General features: G+C 46.7%; 1 protein-coding gene and 1 pseudogene across 8 annotated transcripts in view; both read right to left on the bottom strand.

The window, feature by feature from the left end:
• PCBP3 (poly(rC) binding protein 3) overlaps nucleotides 1–26,108 on the bottom strand; it is a 207,905-nt gene that overhangs the window by 33,729 nt on the left and 148,068 nt on the right. Inside the window, exon 1 of one of the 8 annotated variants that reach the window (XM_023763567.1) lies at nucleotides 3,448–3,526. The exons of the other annotated variants lie outside the window; for them this stretch is intronic. The gene's annotated coding sequence lies outside the window, so the exon portion shown is untranslated. Of the gene's footprint in view, nucleotides 1–3,447; nucleotides 3,527–26,108 lie in introns of those variants that run through there. 8 annotated transcript variants of the gene reach the window in all.
• LOC102431816 lies at nucleotides 11,909–12,500 on the bottom strand (annotated as a pseudogene).

The raw sequence follows: 26,108 nt of genomic DNA, 5'->3' as shown, positions 1-26,108 counted from the left end.
CCTGCTGGGGCATAGGGTACAGGGAAGTGGGGGGATGGGCCTCAGGAAAGCCCTCCAGGAACAGATCCAGCCCCACTGCTCAGTAACTGCGTGACAAGTGCAGGTCATCAAGCCCTCTGGCCTCAGTTTCCCTCTGTAACAAAGGAACAGCTCTCTTAGGTGCTGGAGGGGAAGCAGGGTCACCCAGTAAGCCCTGAGGCCCGCATGTGCATCCAGTGAGTGCCTCCTCTGCTGTGAGGTTAGTTCTGCCCATTTCCTTCACATCGGTGCCAGGATCCCCAGCCTCCCACTGCGACTCCCTTCACCCTTAAAACGTCAGGAAAGTTCAGGTAGTGGTGTGTCCTTGGCATCTAGAGCTGAGATTCCTTGGTAATTCTCACTTATAAAGTGGATTTAGTCTATATCAACTAAATTTCCAATAGCTGAGTGTCCCCCTTTATAAGTTTTCAGAAAATGCTTTAAACCCCCATATCATTGGTCTGTTTGCTGTATACTTTCTGCAGATGGCTGGCTCAGCGCTTAGCCCATGAGGCAAAGTGCAGGCTCTTTTTCTAAGAGCCTTTACTTCATAAATTACAGACAAGGAGTGATTTCAGGCAGTGGGCCTAGAGTACTGGAGGGAGGAGCACAATGTGCTCCCAAGACTGTGTGCTGGTGCTCAGGCCATTGGGGCTTGGCCTGAATGGGTGATTGATGGAGGACAATGACTAAGCACTGACCTGAGCCCCACACCCAGCTGCATGGGGCTTCTGGCTTCAGCCCCTTCCTGCAGAGGATCGTGTCCTCCTCTGGGCTGGATTCTGAGGACAGGTCACCCTCACCCTCACAGGAGCAGCCTCACGAGACAGGCACCAGCAAGGATTTAAAACAAGGTCAGGTGAGGGCTGGAGTGAACAGTGGGGAGAGGACTCTCAGATCAGACAGGGAGAGGTCTAGGACCAGCATGTCAAACTCAAAGGCTAACATGGGCCAAAAGGTTTAAGTTTATGTGGGTCTCAAAAAAACAAAAGCTTCAATTTTCATAGAAACGTAGGTTTATTTCTATAGAGACATGCTGAATACAAAGGACTGAAATAAATGAGTCATCATTAACATAAAATAATGGAACATTTTAATAAAAATTATTTCTTGAACATTAACTTACCAGACACTGAAAAAATGCACAAATTAATAAGCATAACGCAAATAAACCTATTTTTCTTGTTCTCTGAAAGTGAAATTATTTCCTGTTGTGCACACCAAACAAGTCAGTACAAGACTAATGACGTGGCAATCGGCTGTTAAAATATTCACTGCTAGTATTAGTGGAGAGAAATGGTGCGCCAGTGCATAAGGCACGTAAGGGAAATGAATGCAACACGATTATAGAAATCAGTCAGTAGTGAACGTTGTAGTTCGTTATTAATAATTATGTATAAGAGGATATTGTAAAAATTAAGTTACAAAACTTTTACTAAAATGTTTCTTACATACTGTTATATTGGCTGGGCCGCAAAAATATTCGTTGTGGGCCACAAGTTTGACATGCTTGGTCTAGGAGAACCAGGCATGCAAGACCCAGATACTGGGGCATGGCCGGGGCACACCAGACCCTAACTCTAGGGCTGGGTGGTGCTGCTTCACTCTGAGGGCAGGGTTCATAAGTGAGTGGTGGTGGTGTAGCCTTTCTGGGAGTTTAAGCAGGCATTCTCTGGGCCCCTGTCTGTGCAGTGCACAAAACGGGTAGGGGGAAGGTTGAAGAGCCACCTGCCTGGGTATGCAAGAACATGACAGGGTGTGGGTGATATATATAGGGATATTTCAGGATGCGCAGGTTAGGGGGCATGTGGGTATAGAAACATCACAGGGTCACGGGGGTCCTGCAGAAAGAAGAGGAAATGCAGCACAAGGGACCCTACTGGTCTTGGGGAGCGTGGGCAGGTGGGGAATGAGGGGTTGGGGGCCTTAGGGAATTGACAGCAGAGTGTCTTTGTTGGACAGAAAGGGAAGGAAGGACTGGCTGGGGGAAGATTCTGGGTGAACCGTGGTGCAGGCCAGGGCCCAGTGGTTCCACTAGAGGGCCAGGAGGGACCCTGGGCCGATTCTGCAGGAGAGCACGATAGGCCCTCAGGAGCTGCCACCTGCCCAGGTGCATACCTGAGAGTGTGCCAGGACAATGAAGGATGAGGCTTTGGAAGCCCTGAGAGGAACCAAGGGCTGGTTCTGCGAGAGCTCCTCACACATTACCCCACATTTAGTGCCTTCACTAATGACAATGTCACATTGCCTGCATGGCTGCCAAAGTCCTTCAAGAACAACAGTCCTGTGAAACCTGCATGTGTCCCCATGCACCTACAGGCTATCTGGACATTGGCCCTGTGATGTAACTTATGAAGATGAGAGGCTTTGTCCACACACAGGAGAGACTACAGGTTAAAAAAGCAAGCTTTTCCTTTAAACTTAGAGGTATTCATGAGGCAAAAAATTTTTTTTCCTTGTAAAATATTTCTGCTAAAAATATGCTAAAAGGAAAACACAAATGTAAAGCACAGAATCAAAGTACATACCATTACCTATGTGATATGTAGGGGACTCCTGCAAAGGGCAGTTACGGGCATGGGCAAAATGACAGTTTCTAATTCTATTTCTGCATTAATAAGCACTCACATTTAAAAATATATTTACAGGCAACTTCAACACACTCCAACTATTAGTTCTAATTATTCATAGTCAGAGCATTTAAATAGCAAGGATTTTAACATGAAGGTATAATACATAGCAAGAGAATTTTAAAAATCATCCTTCTATATGAATGTCCTCTATCTAGTACAGTAGCCACTAGCCATATGTGGCTATTTATATTTAACATAAAGATTCACTGCCACATTTAAGTGTTAAGAAAACAGTCTCCTGTAGCTACTAGCTGCGAATGGAGGAACACAGATAGAGACCCTTTCTGTCACCCAGAGAGTTCTGGTGAACAGCGCAGTGCATGTGACCCTTGGGAGGAGAGGAGGCTCTAGCTGCAGGGACTGGTGTGGCATCAGATAAAAGCACTCCTTCCTACAGAGGTGCCCTGCAGCAAGCCCTTTGGACTCCAGTATGTGTAAGGCTGAGTTCCCAGCACCCCTAAACTGAATCTCGTGGTGCCAGGCAGGGGCGCCCGCCTCCTTTTTAATTAGAAACACCTCCTCCTGTGTCAGGGGGACAGCAGGCCCCCCTGGCCATCTGTTATGTAAATGTTTCCAGCCCATGGTGGAGAAAGTGGGTCAGTGAGTGCCAGGAGTGCTGTAGGCTGTCAACTGCCATCAGACACAGGCCAGTGAACTGCTGCAGAGGCCAGTGCCTTCATCACATGTCAAGAGGGCGTGTCACAGTGCTCTCTGCAGACTGGTGGGAACAAAAAGCAGTCCAGGGTAGTCGTTAGGGTCACCTGTGACTCAGTAACCTTGACCCTGAAGGACCCACCTTATGCCAGCTGGCAAGTAGAGCCAGCCAGCAAGTAGCATGGGGCAGGTGGCTTCCGAGGAACATGGGCCTCTTGGTAGGCATGGAGTCATCCTGGCTGTCCTGCCAAGCCCTTGAACATCTGCTCATTCCAGGCAACCCTGAGAGTGTCTGGGGCTTGCTCCCACCTCAGAGGCCGCTGCTGCCTGGGAACACACAGGAGCAAGTTGGGGAATCAAGGGGAAGCAGCAGTTGGACTCCTGTGGTCACAGTCACCCCAAAAAGTCAGAAGGGTGTTCCACAAATTGGCAGATTTCTCTCACCAATGAGGACCCCTCCTTTTCTCTTTATTGCTGGAGATTTAATATATTTTAAATTCATTTAATGGGAGGAAGAGAAGCAGGCCTTGTCTCCCTATAAGGGCTGGGAGGAGCCTTCCCCTTCTTGCCCATTAGCACTTGCCTGTCAGAGGAAGCCCATTCAGTAAAAACCACTTTGTGCTGATAGCATCTATGGATGTGCTTCAGCCCTGAACACACTTGTATCCAACTCCCACGCCACCACCATCTCTAAGAGATAGCCATATTCAACACGTGGGACCATAACTCCTGACCCACCCCAGGCCCCTCAGATGTCTGTCTCCCCTGTTTTAGCACTCCTGCCATCCAACTGCTCAGACCTGAACCCCCACAACCACAGTACTTCCCTTCTCTGCCCCCATTCCATTCATTAGCAAATCCTGACACATGATACAGAGTTTAACATATTCATATTTTTTCCAATTTCTTAAGGAAGAAGCTGATGGCATCAATTTAAAACCTTACTTCTTGCCTAATAAAGGTGTTTAGTTCTATAAATTTCTCTCTAGGTATGGCTTCAGCTGTATCCCACAAATTTTACATTTGTGCTTTTTATTCACTCATTTCAAAATACTTTCATATTTCCCTCTTGATTCCTTTTTTGATTCATGAAATATTTGGAAGTGTTAATGAGTTTTCAAATATTTGGAGATTTCGGGATATCTTTCTTTTCTTGATCTCTAATTTAATTCTATTATGGTTAGAGAACATATTTTGTAATCCTTGAGATAGTTTAAATTTATGGAGACTTGCTTATGGATCAGAGTGTGGTTCATCTTAGTCAATGTGTGTTCTTGTGTTAAGGGTGGAAAGTTCTAAAATATCAATTAGAGCGGCTGGATGTCCAAGTTTGCCATTATCTTATAATTTTCTGTCTGCTTGTTCTATCAAATACTGAGAGAGTGGTGTTGAAATCTCTGCTATAATTGTGGATCTGTCTGTTTCTCCTATTCGTTCCCTATATTTTTTAAGCTCCATCCTTAGCATCATAATGTTTGGCATTGTCATGTTCTGTCAATGTACTAAGTCCTTTATCATGAAAGATCATTTTTATCTCTGGTAATATCCTTGGCTGGAAATTTACTTTGTGTTATTAACATAGCTGCACCAGTCTTCTTTTGGTTAGTGTTAGCATGGTCGATCTTCTTCCCTCTTTTATTTTTAACTTTGTGCATTTAAGTGAGTTTTTGTAGGCAGCATATTAGTACACTTAGACCTGCTTTTCTTTTTATCTTATTGACAATCTCTAACTATTTGCAGTGGTTGCTAAAATGGCTGAGTTTAAACTGATCATTTTATTTGTTTTCTATTTTTACTATCTGCTCTTTGTTCCTCATTTCTATTGTTTTTTATTCCCCTCTGTCATCTTTTGGATTAAATGCACCCATTTTATGATGCCACTTTACCTCCTTTATCTACTTTTTAGTTACAACCCTCTGTTTTGTTATCACAGTCATTGCTTTAGGGTCTAACTTATTACAGGACAATGTCCAGTGGTCTTGGTCACTTTACATGGAGTACAAGAACCTCACAGCAGTCTGCTTCCACTTCTGCTCTCGCCTGCATTGTTACGCTCACACACTTATGTTCTACCTATGCGACATACAAACCTTATATCCATCACATGTATAGATTATTTCCACATGTGTAAAACATATTCATTTAAATTTCACTTAAAACTCTTGATGGATTTAAGAAGTCAGCTTCAATGGGTGGTTCTGTGACATAGCTAAAACTGCATTTAGGAAGCGGTGGGAGAGTGCATGTGATGCCAAACACCCAGCCACTGCACAGGAAAATTCTGCTGCCGAGGAGGCACTGGTAAGGGGAAAGACACTGGAGAATGCTTCCTGATGGCCCCTCCTGGGAAGCTCGGTGGAGCCACAAAGCCTGCCCTGATGTGGCACAGCCAGCCCCACTGTAACACAACCCACCCCAGTGTGGCACAGCCAGGTCAGATGAGGCATAGGAGATGGGCATCAAAGACCAGGTCCTGAGCCTAAACTGGCTGTTCTCACCCCAGCTTTTTCCTCCAGGAACACATAAATGCAAGAAGCAGACTGAAATTTGCCTCATAGGTAATTGGTAATTAATAACTTTGTTAATTCAACGAGTATTTCCTTGGCAATTACTTAGCTACAGGTACTGTGCTGTCCTACAAAGATAAACAGTATGGGCCTGTCAAGAAATCATTATGGGAACAAAGAGAAAAAAGAAAAAAAAGAAATAATTATGATAACAGTGACAGGAGATACAGGAGCCAGAAGAAAGGAGGTAGGTCCACAGAGCAGGGCTAACATGGGAGGACCTCCCTCCTCACCCATGTGAAACCCTCTGGGAGTTAGTCACAGGATGAGTCCTCAGGCAGCAGCATGTGGCGACTGTGAGGGCTCTTGGGGGAAGCTCTGTCACCCCTACTTTCCAGAACTGCTTCCAGGGCAGCAGTCACGCAGGTGTCCTATTCTAGGATGACAGCACAGCTGGGAGATTCCAGTCTGGGAAAGGAGGCCCTGCTCCACCTTGTACCCTAGTGCTCCCCTGGTGGCCCAGTGTCTCATCTGGTTGTGCAGTGCCCACCTGGTGACCCAGTGCACACCTTGTACTCCAGTGCTCACTTCGTCATCCTGCAGTGATACAGTAGGGAGACCTAGGCATTGGAGTCACCTGGATGGGGTGTGCTGCCCATCAGGGCCTGATCCAGGAGACCCAGGTGGCCTGGAAGCAGCATTTCGAAGTTATCCCGATTCCTCTTGAGTGAAGTTACACTGGGGAACCACTGGTCCTAATTCCCCCCCAGAGTTTTCCTACTCTATCTGTTAGGAATTCCAGTAGTCTGCCAAACAGGAACCAATAACCACACAACCAAGTGACCTGGTACTCAGGTTCTGTCTTTCTTCTTGAGAAATAAATTGGGAAGGGCAGTGAGCTGGCAGAGGGGGGTTGCAGACCGTGGGAGGTTATGGGTTAGGACGTGGAGGGATGGGAGACTTGTGACCATATGGCCCAGAGCGTTGGAGGGGGAGTGTTTTTCACAGTGGAACACCACTCAGCCATAAAATGGAACAAATTATTTATGCACTCAACAACTGGGGTAAATCTCCAGAGAATTAGGCCAAGAGAAAAAGTCAATTCCCAAAGGTTACACACTGTATAATTCCATTTATATAACTTTCTTCGAATAAGAAAATTATAGAAATGAAGAACAGATAAGTGGTTGCCAGGGGCTGAGGAAGAGGTATGGACAGAACAAAATGCTTGTGGCTATGAAAGGGCAGCATGGGGGCCCAGTGGGGATGGAATGTTCTGTCTTTTCTGTATTGGTGTCAATGTCCTGGTTCTGATATTCCCACTATTGTATTCTAGATGTTACCACTGAGGGAAGCTGAGAAGCATTATAACTGCATGTTAATCTAGTCACCTCAAGTATAAAATTTATATTAAAAAGCAGCTGCCCTGGCCAGTTTGGCTCACTGGATAGGGCGTCGGCCTGTGGACTGAAAGGTCCCAGGTTCGATTCTGGTCAAGGGCATATACCTTAGTTGCGGGCACATCCCCAGTTGGAGGTGTGCAGGAGGCAGTTGATCGATGTTTCTCTCTCATCAATGTTTCTAACTCTCTATCCCTTTCCCTTCTTCTCTGTAAAAAAATCGATAAAATGTATTTTTTTAAAAAAAAAGCAGCTGCCATGACATGAGATGGTACCAGGCAACTTTCAACTCACGACAGATTAAGGGGCCAATTATTTCCTCTGATAATTCAAACAAAATAACCATCTTGACACTGTATGATGACATGAAAGTTATAAAAAAATTAAGATCAGAGAGCAAAAATCATTAGCTCCTTTTGAGGGGCAGCATTTTGACCTGACTTCTACACTAAGTCAGAGGGCCTATCTCCTTCCTTCACCCACCTGCCACCCATGCACCCATTTACACATGCTCATCCACTCTCACACTCTCACCCACTCACCACCACCCATCCGCTCACATATGCTCATTTACTCACTCACACTCACCCACGTACTTGCACATGCTCACCTACTCACTCATATGCACATACCCCCACACACATGCACCCACTCACATATGCACTCACACACATACCCACTCACATGCAACCACCCACTCACACACATATGCACTCACTCCCACTTGCCAACTCACCCATTTACTCATCCACTCACCCACATACCCACTCACACACACACTAATCCCCTCACCCAACGCAACTACCACTCACCCATTCGCACATGCAACTCACATCCAACTCACATCCACTCACCCACTCACCCACTCGCACATGAACTCACCCACATATCCCCAACCTGCACACACACACTCACCCACTTGCACACGTATACACTCACTCATACATGTAGTCACTCAGACCTCCCCCGCTAACACATGCACACTCAAACAAGCACCCACTAACCCCCACACACTCAGCCACTCGTACATGCACTTACTCAGACCCACCCCCTCACTCACCCACTCACATATGCACACTCACTCTAACAAGCACACACTCACACACTCATCCACTTACATATACATACACTCATTCACCAACTCATACATACACTCACCCACCTGCAAATGTACACATTCAACCACTCATATATGCACTCACAAGTACCTACTCAGCCACTCACTCGCACATGCACACACACACACTTGCACATGGGTGTTTCCCTGGCACCTACTTCAGTGTGTGTTGGTATTGGGTATGTGGGGGCTGTGGCAGATGTGTCCCTTGAGAACCTCTACTAACAACCTGGGCTCAGCCTATCCCAGGGAGATGCAGGTTATTTTGGGGCCCAGCAGCACTTGGAGATGTGTACAGCCTTTGTACAGGGCTGGCCTGGTAAGAGGATACCATGTGCCATCAGCCGTCAGGGGCCATGGGTGTAGATGGAATGTTTGGGAACCCACAGAGTGTACCCATGACTCTGCGGACTGCACCAGCCTGTGTCGCCTTGCCCCATTTTGTGGTGGCAATGTGAAGGTGCCACCAAACATCACAAACAAAAAGAATTCCCAGCCCTTCCTGGAAGCACTGAGCTAAGGCCAGCCCTTGCACTGCATGCCCCAGGGAGGTGCTGAGACTCTGTACCCATTCCCTCCAAGGCAGGCGGAGAAGCTCATGCCTGGTGCCCGATTGTCCTGGTTGCAGTGCTCTGAGAACATGGCTTCCCTTCAGTCACACTCTGTGGCCATCAGCTCTTGCTCTGGAACATGTGAAGGAGACACATCTTGCCTACATCACCAGGGACCTTCTAGGACCTCAAATCAGGCCATCCTTCCTTTGCTGACACCCATGGATATCTTCCAATTGCCTATGTAACTCAATCCAGGCTCCTTCCTCTCCAGAGTGCTGCCCCCTGGCTTATAGGTGCCATCCCCCCAATCTGCTGAACCCACCTAGCCCACTTGTCTCCCTTCCTGTGACGGGCTGAGTTCTCCTGCCTGTCTGCCTGCTGTCTGGGGCCTTCTGCTGAGAGCACTCCCTGCTAGGCCACTACCTGCCAGCACCCCATCTCTCCTGGGCTCCATCCTCCCCCACAGCCCTGGCCCTGCTGCACTGTGGGCAGAGGACACATTTATCTTCTTCATTCAACACTGAACCCCCAGTTCCTAGCACCATTCTGAGCCCACAGGAGGGCAGGAGCAAATTCAGTACATATTTAAAGATTGGGTGCATACATATAATAAGCACTGAGCCTAGCTCCATTTCCACTGCCTCACACAAGCCAATATAAATCAGAACTTAGTGATTTTTAAACTCAGATACTCATGAAATAGCCAAGATTACATTTCCATCTCTCCTTGTCCTCTCATCTTATTTATTCACTTGGTCACTGAGGGTTTGCTGGGGGCTTCTGTGTGCTGGGGTGGGAGGGACACACTCAGCTGGAAGCAGCAGATGGCCCAGCTGACCAGGCAGAGTTGGAGAGCCCTGGGCCTTCCAGGGGAAAATGGAAGCTGTTCCCACATCCAAGCTAGCCCCTCCATCCCAGGCTCAATCTGATTTGCAAACCCACCAATTCCCAGCAGAGGGCGGAAGAAACACATATAAAGCACAGGTCCTGTTAAGGCCAATAAAAGGGTACAGAAAAATATCAAGAAAAAAGAATGAATCCCGCCTCAGAAAACAAAAGAAAGGACTGCCACACACTCTAAATTCTCGAAATACAGGACTGTTTTTGTCTGTCTGTATTTGAATCTGTTCAATTTGAAAGGCTTATAGTTCTGTTTCAGTTTCACTGGTTTATGTTTTTATTTTATTATTTCCTTTCTCTGCTTTTTTCGTTTAGATTCTTACGGTGGAAGCTTAGATTGTTTGGAAACCTTTTCTCATGTTAGTATTTCATGTTATAAATTTCACTAACGGCATTGATTTACTTGTATCTTACAAATTTATGTATATGAGTTCAAAATATTTACTAATTTTCTTTGATACTTTCTCTTTGACCAGCACATTATTTAGAGGTGTTTTAATGGTTAGGTATTTGGAAATTTTCTAGTTATCTTGGGTTGTTGATTTCTAGTTTAATTCCACACTGGACAGGAAATATAATTTTTATTATTTCAATTATTTTAAACCTAGTAGGCTTTTATTCTTTTGCACAGACTATGGCCTACCTCAGCAAATATCCTGTGTGCACACAAAAACCATGTGTGCCCTTCTGTTGTTGGTGGGTGCCCTGTAAATTCTAGCTGGTGGGCTGTGCTGTTTAGTACTTATCTATCTTGACTTTCCGTCTTCTTAGTCCATCAATTACCGAGAGAGCAGAGTTGAAATCTCCAACTATAATTGTCAATTTGTCTTTTTCTTCTTTGCATTCTATCAGTTTTTATTTCATGTATTTTGAGGCTCTGTTCTTTGCTATACATGTACATTTGGGACTGACATCTCTTCTTGGTGAAACTGATCACTCTATATTCATGCAATGTCCTTCCTTATCCATGGTCATATTCCTTGTCCTGAATTCTGACATTCATCTGACATTCAAGTAGCCACTTCAGGTTTCTTTTGACTAGTGTTCACATCACGTGTTTCTGTCCTTTAACTTTTTTTAAAATTTATTTTTATTTTTTGAAATCCTCACCCGAGGATATTTTTCCATTGATTTTTAGAGAAAGTGGGAGGGAGGGGGAGAGACACAGAAAGAAACATCGATGTGAGAGAGACACATTGACTGGTTGCCTCCTGCACGTGCCCTGATCAGGGCTGGGGATCGAGCCTACAAATGAGGTATGTGCCCTTGACTGGAATTGACCTGGGACCCTTCAGTCCATAGGCAGATGCTCTATCCACGGAGCCACACCAACCAGGGCTCTCCCATAGCTTTAAAGTGACTTTAGTGCCTTTGCTGTGTTGCAGTTCAGGAGATCCTCACCTGGGCCCCTTCCCTACACAGTGCTTGAGCCTTTGTGCCCTGGTCTGGGGCCAAATCAGCATAGATCCCCGACATGCCATGAGGGCAGATCTGTCCCTCCAGAGTGGTAAGGTGATAATGGATGTAAGAATTACATCCTGAGTCTTCTAAGTGGTCCAGCCCCAGACCAGAGCTGGAGGGTGTGCTGTGAAGTCAACCTCACAGACACTGGATGATAGAGATCATTTAGAAAAGCTCATCACACAGATAAAGAAACCGAGCTCCTGAGACATGCAACTTGCATAAGGCCACAGAATAGAGCTTACGAGGACCATAACCCATAGAAAAGACCCATGGGCTCTGTCCACTACACCATACTGCTTTCTCAAAAGAGACTCAAAGAACCACAGCTGCTATCATACTTGCAGGAACCCAACCCTCCATCAAGCATGAAACCAAGAAATGACTGCACCACCATCACCACCAGTACCCAACCCTTCTGTCTCCCATCCAGAGTGGAGGCTTCAGGATCCAGCTCCCCATCACCTTTTACTTGCACCCAGTTCATTTCCCCATTTCAGTCCACTGAGTCACCCGTGAGCAGGAGCAGTGGGTTTCTGCAGCCCCCAGCCCAGCTAAAAATATAAAAACCCTACTACTTCAGAAGTGGAGCCCTTGAAAGTCATCAAAGAAACCACTGAAGTCCAAGGCAAGGGTTCCAGCTAGAGTCAGAGTTCAGCGGGAGTCACATTTCCATTTTCTTCCTTGGCAAGTAGGAGCTGGAGATCTGGTGCATGATCACCAGGGCTGGATAGAGGGGCAGCGCCAGGCACAGGTACCAGACCGCGTCTTTGATCTGGGCCTGGAACCACACCAAGTACATGCCCAGGACCACCGTCACGGTAGCCATCAGACAGACCACCAGTCCACACATCAGATGATAGAGCTTGAGGCGAGCCACCCTTGAGACCCTGGCTACCCGGGAAAAGAGCAGGCAGAGCCCACACAGTGCTTGGCCCCCTGTGGCCAGCAGCATCAGAACCTCCACCCAGCCATGCCAGGATGCCAAGTGGGGCAGCTCACTGTGGGTCCTGCTGGTGATGATGAAGCCCAGGCCTAGAGCTGCACAGAGGAGGGCTAGAGTCTGCCCCACCCAGTGCAGTCTAATCCGGGCCTTTTGGGAGCAGCAGAAGAACAGGGAGTGCTCAGGCGAGAAGAGGAGGTTGGTCTCACCATGCAGACGCAGAACACCAAGGCCATGAAGGGTGCCAGGAGAAAAGACCTCCAGGGTCTGCATGGCTGTACAGGGCCAGACGCACTCCTGGCCGCCTGAGCATGTCTTTCCTGTTTGTGACCACTAGGTGCCGCTGTCCTTTAACTTTTAACCCACCAATAGCATTGTATTTCACATTGGTGTCTTGTTGACTGCACAGAGATTGATCTTATTATTTTTTTAGCCACTCTGATAATCTCTCAGATTTTAATTGGTCTGTTGATACAATTCACTTTTTATATTTGTAGATTTAATAATTATCAACTGCACAATTCTGAAAAAAATTTTAGATCCATGAGTAGTTGCAAAAATCATACAGAGTTCCTTTGTACCCTCACCAACTTCCACTTGACATAACTGTAGGACATTATCAAAACCAGTGCCAGACATGGGTAAGACCCTATTAATAAACTGCCCCAGTTTTTACACACCTCTTTGTTGGTTTGTTTGTCATGTATGGGTCTGTGAAATTGTATCTCATGTATAGATCTGTCTAACCACCTGCACAAGCAGTATCACCAAGAAAAGACTCCTGTATACTATCCCTTTATAGTTACTCATTCGCCCCAACTCGAACCCCAGGCAACCACTGATCTATTCTGCATTACTATTCTTTGTCATTTTAAGAACTTTACATAAATTGAATCAAACAAATGTAATTGTTTGAAAATGGCCTTTTTCATTCCACATAATAATGCTTTCTCGAGCTGCCAAGTAGTTGGACATAACAGAGACTAGTTGCCCAGTAGCATGCCATCAAATGGTTGCACCACAAGTTGTGTGTCCAGTTACCAGGAAGGGCACCTGTGTCAATTCCAGTTTTTGTTTATTACAAATAAAGCAGCTAAGAACAACAGTACATATATCTTTGTATAAACATAAGTTTTCATTTTTCTGTGATACCCAGAACTGTGATCACTGTATGTTAAGTGTATGTAGAAAAATGCCAAACTATGTGCCCGAGCAGCTGCAGCATTTTCCATTCCCACCAGGGCAGACAGACCCACAGCTCTGCACTCTGCATCTGCGCCAGCACTTGGGACTATCAGTGTTTCCACTATAGCCATGTTAACAGACTAGAGGCCCGGTGCACAAAATTTGTGCACCCTCTCGCAGTCTGGGAGCCCTCAGGGACTGTCCGGCTGCTGTGGAGGTGGGAGAGGCTCCCGCTACCGCCACTGCACTCGCCAGCCGTGAGCCCAGCTTCTGGCTAAGTGGCGCTCCCCCTGTGGGAGCGCATTGACCACCAGAGCGCAGCTCCTGCGTGGAGAGTATGGCCCCTGGTGGTCAGTGCGTGTCATAGCGACCAGTCATTCTGCCCTTCGGTTGATTTGCACATTAGCCTTTTATTATATAGCACTAGAGGCCCGGTGCACGAATTTGTGCACCAATGGGGTCCCTCGTCCTGGCCTGTGGGATTGGGTCAAAACCAGCTCTCTGACATCTGTCAAGGGGTCCCGGATTGTGAGAGGGCGCAGGCCAGGCCAAGAGACCCTACTGGTGCACGATCGGGGCCGGGGAGGGACGCAGGAGATTGGCCAGCTGGGGAGGGACTGTGGGAGGACTCCAGGGTGTGTCCAGCCCGTCTCGCTAAGTCCCGATTGGCTGGACCCCAGCAGCAAGCTAACCTACCGATCGGAGCATCTACCCCCTGGTGGTCAGTGCACATCATAGCAACTGGTCAACTGTCTGCCCTCTGGTGGTCAGTGCATGTCATAGGGAGTGGTTGAGTAGCCTTAGCATATCATTAGCATATTACACTTTGATTGGCTGAACGGCCGACCAGTCGACCGGACACTTAGCATATTAGGCTTTTATTATACAGGATGGTAGTGAAATCTGGCTGTGGTTTAGTTTGCTTTCTCCTAACAGCGAAGGATGCCAAACATCTATTCATGTGCTATTTCCTATCCACTTGTCCCGTTTGGAGAAGTGTGTGGCCTAGTCTTTTGTCCATTTTCTAACTGGACTGTTTGTTTTCTTGCTGTGGAGTTTAAAGAGTTCTCTACATATTGGGGGTATAGGCCTTGTTGGATGTATGATTTGCAAAGACTTTTTCTGGGTCTCTGGTTTGTCTTTTCATATCTTAACAGAGTCTTACACTGATTAAATTTTTTTGTGAGCAAGTGTAATTTCTCAATTTTATCTTTAGTGGCTTTTGTTTAAAACTCTTATTTTTTATAGATGTTCCTAACTCTTTCTCTTATATTTTCTTCTAAATAGTTTATGTTTTAATTTTACATTTAGATATTGAATCCATTTTGAGTTAATTTTTGTCTAAGGTCTAAAGTTTAAGTCAAGGTTGTTAGTGAGTGTTTTTTTTTTTTTTGTATATAGATATCCATTGTTTCAACATCATTTCTTGAAAAGACTTTCCTTTATGCATTAAATTGCTTTATTACCTCTGTTAAAAATCAATTGTCCATACTTATGTGGATGAATCCTGGGCTCTGTTATGTTTCATCTATATGTTATCATAATTAGCTAGTTCTTAATATTAATAATAGGAAAAGAGCAAAGGGGAGGTCAGACATTATAAGCATGGTCATCTGGGCAGCTTCACCAGGAAGCTACAACTTCACACACCCCTGGGGAACTGCAGATCCATTCCCTGCAAATCACTGGGGAAAAGGTGCATATGCAGCTAAGTCAGGGTGATATTATAGGGAAGGTGCTTCCCTGTCAGTTTAGCCTGTGGAACAAAGATCATTGGCTAGGAGGGTGGAGCCAATGCAAGCATGCAAAATCTTGAAGGGTTACTTGGTTAAGCTTCCAGTTATAATTCCCAGACCAAGAATTCTCTCTCTCTAGTTGTCTGGCTTCATTCCTGCTCCCTGGGACTTTCTTGCTCCATGACCTGCACAGGCCCACCATGTAGCCTTCAGCAGCATTATTTGACCCCACAATGGACTGCAGCTAGGAACACAAGCTAACCTAGCCATATTCTGGACTGGACTTTGCTTTAATATGGATTGGATACTCTGGGCAGTGGCCTTAATCCTAGCCCTGCCAAAGATAAGATTGGACTTTTTCCATGGGGAGACAGAGGGAGATGAGACCTTGGAAGGGAACCCCTTAATTTTACATCAATAAAGCTTTCTATGATACCACATCCTCCCATGGGAGCCTCAGGAAATTCCTTTCCCTGCAGCACCCCAAGAATTCCACTTCCACCAATAACAGGTGGGGACACAGAGGGCATCCCATGGATACCATATGTATGTGCTTGTTTATGCACCAACATCCAATGTCTCTATTACTGTAGTGTCAGAGTGCCTTAAAATTAATCCAAATTTATTCTTTTAAAAATTCACATGGATTAGCTAGTTCCTTTGTATTTTCATTTAAATTTTAAAGTCCCCTTGTTTATATCTACAATCACCCATGCTGGTATTTTCATAGGAATTGCATTAAACTTATAGATATATTTGGGAAGCATTAGCATCTTTGTTATGGTGAGTGGCCCAATCTATGAACACAGGATGTCTCTTATTTAAGTCTTGGATTTCTCTAATCAGAGTTTTGTAGTTTTCAATATATAAATTCTGTGCATATTTTTTAGACATACAGCAAGTACATAACTTTGGAATTCATGTAAATGGTGGTGTGTTTTTAATTCTGTTTTCTGACTGTTCCTTGATTGCATATAGAATATTTTAATCTTTGAATGTTGACCTCTCATTCTTAAACAAGTAAACTTGCTTATTAGTTCTAGGTTTTTGTAGCTTTAATGGGATTTTCAATGTAGGTAATCGTGTCATCTGCAAACATAGATAAGCTTATTTCCTCTTTCCAAACCCATATGCCTTTTATTTCCTTTTCTTGTCATATTGAACTGTCTAAAACTTACAGCACATTGTTTAATAGGAGTGGTGGGAGCAGAAACCCTTATCTTGTTAATGATTTTAGGAGGAAAGCATTATTCTTTCACCACTATGATCTTAGTTTATAGTTGTAGCTTACTCCATTTTGACCAGAACCAAAACCTCATTTGTTCTACACTACTAAAAGAGAAACATGCAAATTAACCATCACTTCACCACTCCACTACACCCACAAGCCACACCCACCAGCAAATCAGGAGTGAGTATGCAAATTAACCCAACTAAGATGGTGGCGGCCACGGAGCTGGAGCGAGCAGGAGGCTTGGGTTGCCCCCGGCAATGGAGGAAGCCAAGCTTCCCACCTGCCCTGGCCTCCGCTCAAGGCTACAAAGTTTCAATTATAGAAGATAAATAAATCCCAGATACCTGCTTCCAGCCTGCCCTGGCCTCTGCTCAAGGAGGAGCTGAAAAAAAAAGAAAAAAAGGAGAGGCTGGGAACTTGGGTCGCCGGGGGGTGTGGCCAGCCTGAAAACGGCCATCAGCCCCTCACCCAGGCTGGCCAAGCACCCCAGCGGGACCCCCACCCTGATCCGGGACACCATTCAGGGCAAACCAGCCGACCCCCACCCGTGCACCAGGACTCTATCCTATATAATAAAAGGGTAATATGCAAATTGACCCTAACAGCAGAACGACTGGGAATGACTGGTCACTATGACACACACTGACCACAAGGGGGCAGACACTCAGTGCAGGAGCTGCCCCCTGGTGGTCAGTGTGCTCCCACAGGGGGAGCTCGGCTCAGACACAAGCCAGGCTGACGGTTGCCAGCACAGCGGTGGTGGCGGGAGCCTCTCCCGCCTCCTCAGCAGCGCTAAGGATGTCCACTGCAGCTTAGGCCTGCTCCCCGCTGGCAAGTGGACATCCCCCGAGGGCTCCCGGGCTGCCAGAGGGATGTCTGACTGCCAGCTTAGGCCTGATCCCCTGGGGAGCAGATCTAAGCCAGCAGGTGGACATCCTCCGAGGGGTCCCAGACTGCGAGAAGGCACAGGCCAGGCTGAGGGACCCCCCACTGAGTGCACAAATTTTTGTGCACCGAGCCTCTAGTCTTTTATAATGATTAAATTGGCAAAATCTGTCTTTAACTAGTACTACTTAGTGAAATAATACTTAGTGATAAAACAAATTTTACAAACTTTCTTTTTTAAAAATAATATTTAAATCAATAGAATTCTAGTAAAATAAATATTGACATAATAAGATGTATAGCTGTAACAGCAGGAGCAATAAATGGTGCACATGTCCCAGGTGCTGCTACATAAGCAAACCCCTCTGTCCTAAGGCAGGAGGGACAGGGCCATCTCTGTTTACATGAGAAAAAGAGGGGTTCTGAACTGAATAATGACCAGCTGGTTCCAGAGCTCATTCTCCCAACCACCAGACAGGTAAACTCTATTTTCATGCTAGTCAAATATAAAAACCAATGAAGTTTCTTGTTTCAGACTCGAAAGAGTCTGATGGTTGAAAGTGGCATGTAACTTCCAAGTTGTAAGGCCTTTGTTTTGTTTTTTTTTGGGGGGGGGGCAGTAAATAAATTTGGATATTAAAATAGAAGTAGTTTACAGCTATCTGTGATTTATAAGAGCATCACACTCATGACAAATACACTAGCCTGTCCTCTCCAACATGAGATTTCTTGTCCAGAGAAGGAAGCAGAAGTCCTGCAGCAAACCACCACCCAAGGACTGCATGGCTGCAGCGAGTGCAAGTCGGCTTTGTCCAAGGCTGTACCCAGGCCTCAGCTGTCGGGAGGAGATGGCTGTGATCAGAACCTCAGGGGACAAGCACACACTTGATTTATTATGTTTAATAGTTCAGTGCCCCATCAGGCTGCATAAGCCAGTACAGCAGAAACCGACAGAACTTATTAGCTGCTTCCTGCTCCTAGAGAGACTCACAATGCAGATTGTGTCCTTGGGGCCATGGAGGGGAGGGGAGTTCTGTCCTGTAATGCTCTTGCCAGTCACAGCATTGGAAAGATGGTCAGGGTTTACACAACCTGACTTCAGTGAGCATTCTGCACAGCCTGCTGGCTTGTCATTCGAGTTCATACAGACAAACGTGATGGGGTTGGGGAGCCAGTGGCCTGTCCCTCTTTCCTCCCTGCTCAAGGGCTCTGACATGCTGGCCTCATGTTGGCAGCAGTGTGGAGCTTTCTCTTTCCAGCAAAGCGAGGGCTTCCTCCAGTCCTAGCTCTGAGAAAGTCCCCAGGGTCTAGGCTGTGACCCACCTTAGAGTGTCTCTAAGGTGAATAACAGGTCTGCTGTGGAGACAGGTCAGGCCTCCTTTAGCCCTAAGTCTTGATCCTACCTCTGCCATGTCTGTCTGCTCCTGCAGTGATGAGCTTGTGTGCCTAGCACCTGCACACAGCAGGCATTCAGTCTGTCTGCACACACTCTATCTTCCTACAGACCCTCTGGCCAGAGTGGGAGGCCAGCCATGGCAGGGACATTCAACTGAACACTCAGTTCTTACTAGGAGTCTGGCACCAGGCACAAGACAAAGGAGCACAGCCTTCACTCTCAAGTGGCTCTCAGTTTGGTAGAAAATTCAGACTGCAGCCTGGGACAGCTGGCAATTCCAAAATTTGAAAATCCACTATCACTACTTCAGCCTTCAAATATGTGTTCCAGATAGGTTGGGGGTTCAAAAGTCCCTCTTCTGGAAGGAAGGAAAGGAAAGCTGTTTATGGCGTCAGGGTTAAGAAACTGAGGGGGAAAGGCTGGGGAATGGTCCCCATGCTTACACTGCACTGCACACCCCTCCCTCCTGCCATTGCCCTGGAAAAAGACATTGCCCAGACCATTGCTGGCAGACATCTGAGACCACAGGGAGAAGCTAGGCATGAGTGAGTGCCAGTAAGAGAGTCAGAGAGAATGGCAGACATGCGGGGCCTGCACGACTTGGCACTGTGCAGGCTCCAGTTAATGAGCTTTCTGATGTCCTATGACTGGGCCCAATGCAGCCGGATGGACACTGACGGTGAGAACAACAGCAGGGACAGAACAGTGCTGAATGAGCCCACGGTAGTATGAGGCCGGGAGCTGACCTGATGACGAAGGTGTCTGTCTGGGTATCCACACAGATGTCACCGTGGGTCAGACATGCAGCACAGCAGAGAAGAGAGCTGCCCAGGGACAGATGCCCCCAACCTGCCTCCTATAAGCTCCCGTGTGGGGACTCACAACTCCACTGTGGATCTGCGCTTCCTGAATTTCAGAGCCTCTGCAGGCCCTCTCCAGGTGAGCGCCCCCATGACACAGAAACAGGCCAGCACAGACAGGTATAGATGCCAAGACTGGGTACATAAGACCCAGAAAAATCTATAAATATAAGAAGGGATGAGTTTAATAGGGTGACTAGCATTAGACATCTCTACCAGCAAAGCCAGAAAACATTTTTTTTATTTCAATTTACAAGAACCTAAAAAAAAATCGGTCAGATAATTCTAAGAAAAGATGTGTAAAACCTCTATGTAGAAATCTATAAAACATTAGGAGAAATTAAAAAAAATTGAGAATTAAAGAAAGGCATCATGTTCATGGACTTGAACACTCAATAATTTCAGATATTAAATCTCCCTAAATTGATCTGCAGATTGACTCCAACAGACAAGCTGGTTTTAAAATGCATGTGAAAAATTCATCAGGCCAAATGTAGCCAAGACATTCCTGAGAGAAAGAACCAAGTGAGACCTATTTACCAGAAAGCAAAGGCAGTTCAGTCCGTGTGACAGGGGCACAGGAACAAACAACTAATCGATGGACCACAACAGAAAGTCAGAGACAGGCACTCACAGCGCGAGGAGGCAGAAGACAGTCTTTCCAATCAGTGGCATTGGCTGGCAGGGTCAGCAGGTACAGAATGAAACCCTGCCCTATTAATTCCAAGTGGACTGTGGCTCAACATGAGGAGACAACATAGGATACTAGCTATATGAAGTGGGGACAAGGACAGATCACTTAGACATGACAAGCTCAATGCTTCCAAAAAGACTGATATAATGGACCACATTACAATTAAGGTCTGTTTATCAACAGACACCATTAGGAGAGAGAAAAGGGGCCCACAGAGTGGGCGAAGATATTTGTACTTCATTTAATCACTCAGGGATGCTATCCAGAAAATACTGACTGCCTGTAGAGAAGTGGGCAAGGCCTTGACCACACACATCCCAAAAGACTGATAAATACATCAGAAGGCAGCGAATCTCATCAGTGATGAAGGAAATGCAGGTTACAGTCACAGGCTGGACACCAGGACAACTGACACTCAACACAACATGACACAGACCCCTACCCAAAGCCCTGGGGAGCACAGCCTGTGTTGGAGGCTCAGCCGCTAGCTGCTCACACATTCACACTGGCCCCATCCCTGAGTTGGCCACAGGCCTGTACTATGACCCAGCACTTCCAGCTTCTGAGCAGAAATTTCTAACTAATATTCTGATCAAACACTACCAGAATCAGCATGTATAAAGAATGATAATACACAAGACCGAAAGGAGGTTTATTCTTGAGATGCATGAGTGCTTAATATCAGGAATTCTGTCCATGTCATTAATAAATTAAAGGAGAAGTTCAACAACCATACAAATAACAATAAACAACACCTAATGCTGACACTGTGCTTACTGTCTACCAGGTACACTCCTTGCTGCAGCTCTGCAAGGAAGGCACGTCCCCACTTCACCCCACACACAGGGCCAGGGGTCACAGCTGAGAAGTGGGGGACCAGGACTCAGTCCAGAGACAGGCTCCATATCCCTGCACTGAACACCCATGTGCTGCTTCTCAACAGCAGCTGGAAAGGCACTTAATAAAACTCCACAGCCACCAATAATAAAATAAAATAGGGGGGAAAATGTCTTAAGGTAAAGATCGTTATCTCCAAAAAAAGCAAAACACTGATTTTGAGTCTGTGTCCTTGTGACCGTTTTTTGTTTGTTTGTTTGTTTGTTTGTTTTTTTAACTGGAGAAGGGATGAAGCATAGAGCTTTTATTACAACAAAGGGACACAGATAGTAATTTATACCAAGAGAAATGTGGAAATCAGGAAGAATTTTAGGTAAATATATCAAAAGAAAGGGTGCTGCACTATAGCACAAAGAGCAAAGGAGGCTAAGATTAGTTGAGCACATGAAATTTTTAAGGAAAAATAAGGCCCAGACAGTTATAAAGGAAAAGGCTAGGGCAGGGCTGCTCTGGTTCATGTGGATCCTGTACAGAGGTCGACCTTGAAACTGAGTCCACTCCCCCCACATCCATGTAGGATCCAAGCACTGATTCCTGTTAAGAACATGTTACCAGGTACTCACACAGCTGTGCTCCTGTAGGAACAATGCTCTTCATTACCCTCTGGCACTGATTTGTCCACTGATTAATGTGGTGCCCCCAAAAGACACCTCAACTCCTCCCCCTGGGGCACCTTGAGTGAGCCCCACTTGCAGCACTGCTGGGGCCTGTGGCCAGCAGTTGCCTGGAACCGTCCTTTCTTAACCAGACATAGGGCTCTGAGCAGTGGAGTGAGCCAGAGTTCATACCCAAGGAGGGGTCAAAAGGAAGTCCATGGGGGTCACCATCTAGGCCACGGGGATGGTCAGGGTAGCAGCGCCCTATCATTATATCTGGTCAGGGACTCCATGCACATCTTCAGCACTGGCCCAGAGGGAGGGGTGAGGCAGGCTCACCTCTGCAGTGGAGGGGCTTCTCACCTGAGAGGGCTCTGAGTACAGGAGGCAGAGGCCTGGCCTGGTCACTGGCACCTGTCCTCCCAGGAGTGGCCAGTGTACCTCAGATGTTACCGGGGTTCTCCTTATTGAGAGGGCCGGCTTCTCTTTCCTAAAAGGACACAGGGTCATTTCAGCCTCCAGAGTAAGGGCAGTGGGCATAGAGATGTGGTAACACCACTAACAGAACAGCCAACTGAGGCAGCGAGTGGCTTGCCCATGGTCACTGAGAGGGTGGGCTGTGGGCAGGCAATGGGCTGTGGGGTGGGGACACACCAGCAGCCCTAGGCAGCTTGGCCCAGGCCCTGGCCTCACTTCTCACCCTACCATGTGCAGCAGAAGGGCCTGGTACCTAGAGGCCCAGCCTGTGACTGCAGGGCTCAGGAGCTTCCAGCCAGACCACACTGTTCCCAGCCCAGGTCAGTCCTTGTGTAACTGCCCGAGGCACAGGCATCAAGTCTGTAGGTCACTTATGTCTTTGTGGGGTTGGGTGGGGCAGGAGGGGACCATATCATTTGCTCCATTTCATTTGCTCCATTTCACTAGCCCAGGCTCCTGGCTGCCTGCTGCTGGGTCTCTTGGATGTGTGAGCTCATGTTCTTACAAGATTCATGCAGAGTCACAAACAGAATCACAGATACTCTTAGCTATGTTGGAGAAGTAACCTAAGGTCATTTCTTTCACTGTTTGTGTGTGTGTGTGTGTGTGTGTGTGTGTGTGTGTATTTAGTTGTTGTTAATCCTCACCCGAGGATATCTTCTCCATTGATTCTTAGAGAGAGTGGAAGGGAGGAGTAGAGACAGAGAAACGTCAATGTGAGAGAGACAGATCGATTGGTTGCCCCCTACTTCAACCAGGCCAGGGATCGAGCTCGCAACTGAGGTACATGCCCTTGACCAGAATCGAACCTGCGACCTTTCAGTCCTCAGGCCGACTCTAATCACTGAGAAAAACACCTAGGGTGGTATTATAATATTTTAATAATAATAATAATATCATTACAATACTGACAAATGGCATTGGCTAAAAATAAAATATATTTTTAAAAATGTGCTAAAGCAGCTAAACCATTAGGAATCTTCCCAAATGAAGAAAAGGAAAATTGAAGGGGGAAGGGAGGAGAATAGAAATAAAGACAAAAAATGTGAGTAAAACTCTAAAGGGAATAAAAATGAGAGTGATACAAGGAAAATAAGTGATTCAATAGTTAAAAATAGACAAGATTTTAAAAAGGTTAAGAAGGTAGAGATAGCATCAGAGAACTAAAAATTAAAAATAAATTCAGGGTGGGGGGAGAAGCAAGACAACTTAGATAAGAAACTATAAGGACTAATAATAATAATAATAATAAAGTTTAAAATATGGCTAAAGACTACAAAAAAATCAGATTTTAAAAACTAAGAAGACCATGAGTTGGAAATTGAGCCTGGAACTCCTGGTTTGAAAGTGACTTTGGTAAACAGGTGAGAGCATGAGTGCTGGGCCCTGCCTGCAGATGGAGTTGGGCTACAAAGATCCAGCGTTCAGACACAGGAGGCAGCGGCTTAGAGTCAGTTTCCAGAAATACACACACATACTCAAACCTGTGTTCTGGTTGGGAAAACACCCCCCTCTAAAGCCTCTACCCTATGTTCCCTGCTGGGTGTGAGCTGCACTGCCCACTGAGGATGGGGCACTGACACTGTCCTGAGAGGGAAGCTGAGAGCAGGAGGAGGAGCAGCCAGGGGACTTGGAGGGAGCAGTGGTGGGCCCATTCCCCTGTGCCCTGCACTGTGCTAAGGGGTTAGAACTCATAGTGATGGCCCACTCTTTGGGAAGCCCACCCTGTGGGGAGCCAACTGAGGGTCCCATAGGAGGGGGCCCTGAACACAGTCTGAGATTCCTGGCTGTCCCCTCCCTCTGCTAGACTCTCCCTGGGGGAAGAGAGAACTGAAGATGACCCCTGGGAACCTGAGGGGTCCTGGTGGCTTCCAGGGGTGGGGGCAGCCTCAGCAGAGATTGGGAGGGGGGCAGCAAAGCCACCACTTTCTCACCGTAGTGACTGCACTGACTATGGCTTCTGTGTTGGGGGCAGGGGTGTCTGGTATTCCTACCGAGATTTAATCCCCTGACTTTAATCTGCTAATGGTCCCTTAATCCGAAAACTGTCTAGCAGCCAACACATTTCATTTACTTGTAAGGGGTTTGGTTGTTTTTATTTGTGTGTGTTGGAGGACGATACAGTGTGTGGACGGTTGAGCTCAGTATTGCCAATGGCCAAGACACAAAGGCAGAGTTATAAACCCATGCAGAGATGCTGCACTGGGGAAGCCAACAGGACAACCAGACAGGGGTCCACATTCTCGGAAATGGTCCTACTGCAAAAAAAGGGCTTTGCAGCAGGAGTACCTGCAATTTATCAGAAGACAGGTTTCCACTGACCTGCCCACAGCCATCCCCAGCACCCCGCCACCAGTCCGGCAGGCAGCAGTCCAAGCTCCTGACACGCCGCCCTGGGCTTCCTCCCCGGCTTAGCCACCGTGTCCCAACTTGCCTCCCTGGTTCCTCAGCACCATGGGCCAGGGTCTTTGCGAACTGGGACTGCATGTGGGGGATAAGGATGGGGATGGAGATTGTGGTGATGCTCAGGAAAGCCCAACCATGGGATGGGCTCTCTGTGCTTCTGGAACTCAGGCCAGATGGCTGTACTGGAGACAGGCGGAATATAGACCAAGACAGGTGCTATAGACACAGCCAGGTGACAGGCCAGTGTTCCTGCCATGCTTCCTCCCTGTGCGCCTCGGCCTAGCGTAAGGCAGGGAACTCTGGAACCCAGGATGTTAGCTGCTGTCCATTCCCAGATGCCACTCCAGGGTTCTTTGAAAATTTCAAGCTTAGAAAGTAAAACATATGCATTTCTCGGTCATTGAAACCAGTGGCTTTTAAAAGATTTGATTGTAACGGCAGCAGAATCCTTTCTAAAACCAGTAAAAAGCACAAAGTAAAAAGGCAAAACAAATGTGGCAGAACTGCTCTGGTGAGTGAGCAGCCCCCTTGCAGCTGGGGAGACAAGACCCCAGAGGCTCTGAAAAATGGAGGGACAGAGCACTATGAATTCTTATCCACTCCAGTCACTGTCACTGGAACTTTTTCTTACCATTTCCAGACAACACCTTCTCGTTTTGCATAAATATCACAGTATGTGTGTTCTGTGACCAGATTTTAAAATGCAGGTCTAATTTACATGCATAAATATGCACAAATCTTAGGTATGCAGATTGATTTTCACACGGGCACTTACCGTGTGATCAGTTCATGACACAAAACATTCTAGACCCGGAGAAAAGTGCCTGTGGCCTGTCCTGCAGCTCAGCCAGCTGCATGCAGCGCTGCTTGCTGCTGTCACCAAAGTTCCTTCTGCTGTCGATTCACTGCATGCAGTCTCCACTTTCTTGCCTGACTTCTTCCACCCAAAACAACATTCCTGAGATCCGCCTGTGCTGTGCAGCAGAGTCAGCATCTCTAGTACTACTGACCGCCCTGCTGACTAGGGCTCCATGGCAGAAGTGGGGCCACAGGGATGACCCTTATCCTGTCAATTGTCAGTGGCTGAGGAGCAAGGTCTGTGTGGGGATGTGGCCCTGCTGGGGCTGCAGGATGGGGCATCCTCACAAGTCTCTATGGGACATAGCACTCACACGTCCTAAAGGGAGCACAGAGGGCCCCCTTTCTCCCTTATAAGCATTGTGGACACACATGTGTGGTGAGGCAGATTCCTAAGTTATGTGGAAGGCTTGTGCCCTGAGTCACTATTGTCTGGCTGCCGGGTCTCCTTGCTCTAGGCTCAAACGGTACCATCCAGAGCAGAGCTGTGAGCATGACACCCCAGGATGCTGTATTCAGGATGTGTGCTTTGCTGGTGCCCTTCCCTAAAAAAAACTGTTTTAAAAATTCGCCACATGAAATAAGCCAGTCAGAGAAAGATAAACATCACATGATCTCACTCATTTGTGGAATATAATGAACAACATAAACTGATGAACAAAAATAGAGCCAGAGGAAAAAAATATTTTAGAATGTA

This window comes from Myotis lucifugus, unplaced genomic scaffold (genome assembly GCF_000147115.1).
Source record: "Myotis lucifugus unplaced genomic scaffold, Myoluc2.0 scaffold_291, whole genome shotgun sequence".
NCBI lineage: Eukaryota > Metazoa > Chordata > Mammalia > Chiroptera > Vespertilionidae > Myotis > Myotis lucifugus.
This window is presented reverse-complemented; position numbering and strand designations above follow the sequence as displayed.